This window comes from Camellia sinensis, chromosome 9 (assembly GCF_055761805.1).
Source record: "Camellia sinensis isolate YWXY chromosome 9, ASM5576180v1, whole genome shotgun sequence".
NCBI classification, from domain to species: Eukaryota; Viridiplantae; Streptophyta; class Magnoliopsida; order Ericales; family Theaceae; genus Camellia; species Camellia sinensis.
In genome coordinates, this window is record NC_138969.1 from 56,383,061 (window position 1) to 56,384,675 (window position 1,615).

Here is a 1,615-nt window from a genome sequence, read left to right on the forward strand (position 1 = left end):
ACCAAAAAATTTGGTCGCCAATTGTCACATTCCGCGACCAAACATGTTTTGCGCAACTAAAACTTTAGTCGGCAATGGACCTATTCGCGACCAAATCCTTTGGTTGCCAAAATTAATAATTTTAACGGCTAATTATTTAGTCGCCAAATGTGCTTGGTGATACACCGACTACTTTATTTAGTCGGCAAAAGTATAACTTACTGAGGCACGAGTGCCCTTACTAATTTTGGGGCTTTGATTAGCAAAAGCTATTGGGAATTTGGGACAAAAGTACAACATTTCACACTCTCGGTTGCCATGGAATGCAAAAGATCAGAACATTTCCCCATCAATCACAAACATTTCCCCACAACTTTATTTCTTTACAATTCTGTCAAGTACAAAGAGAGACAGACACACAGAGAGAACAGAATCAACTTAACCTTCCCCACCAAAAAAATAGCAAGACTGTCTGCAAGATAACAAGGTAAAAGCTACATATTAAACTTTACATTCCCAATATATCCATTCATGCAGCAGTGGCATGAAAGTTACCCTTAGATGGCTTTGCACATTCGCTTGCTTCTTAAACCATTCTCCGATTCTCCTACTTAATGTATTGGGAAAGCCACTTAAAGCCATCGCCATATCCCATCTTGCGCACGATACTGCACATGAAGACCTCAATAGGATGGACATTTGAGTCAGTGAGGTCAACATTACCCTTACCGGTAGTAACACTAGTCAAACCCAAGTAATATCTCAACTCATCCTCTGAGGCAGCATAGGGTATGTCAATCTTGTTCCCAAGTATGAGAAACGGGACATTTGCAAGTGAATCGTCTGAGAGGAGGGCATCCAGCTCCTTTTTAGCCTCTGCAAATCTCTCTTTGTCGCATGCGTCAACAAGGTAAACTACATAATCCACTTGCATGATGATCAAAAATTATATACTATTTGTGAGCAAGGCACGAAAAAGACAAGGCATGAAAAGGACAAGGCACAAAAATTATATACTATTCCATCCCATTGAGGTTCATTAATAAGCAAAGCAGATGAAACAGATGCAGCAAGATTGACCAGAGACCTTGGTTTAAACACCTAAGAATGGAAATGCATTGTGAGATGAATAATGAATCAACAAAGTGGTCCGTTGTCACAAACCAATCCATGTCATGTTAAAAGGGAGACTATATACAGGAAAGGTGGCAATCTAAAATACGATGGTATAATGATTGCTCCACATCCTCATCATCATCTTCTCATCATTGTTTTTATTATAATACACATCATCAAAATCTGTTTTGGTTTTCCATTAAACAAGAATGATACCTTTAGAATGGGTCTTGTTGGCTTCTCATAACTCATAAAATCATCACTGCTGCTGGTCCACCATTCTGCAGAGCATGCTCAGCATCAACACATATCTCTACAAGTCTCATAGGTCGATCGATGCAGCTTTCAAAGTTTCCGGGTGAAGAATTAGTTCTTGACATGGAAACAGTATTTACTTTAGCTGAAGGGGGCTTCCTCGGAGATGCATCTGAACCTAAGCTGCCAGCATGTAACAACTGGGTAAGGGCTCAAAAGAATTCAAAGGATCTGAAGACAAAGACATTTACATATACACAAAGAT

The 1,615-nt window shown here is 39.5% G+C and overlaps 1 pseudogene; it reads right to left on the reverse strand.

Moving 5' to 3' along the window:
- Positions 1 to 586: 586 nt before the first annotated feature.
- Positions 587 to 913, reverse strand: LOC145799439 (small COPII coat GTPase SAR1A pseudogene; annotated as a pseudogene).
- Positions 914 to 1,615: the final 702 nt, after the last annotated feature.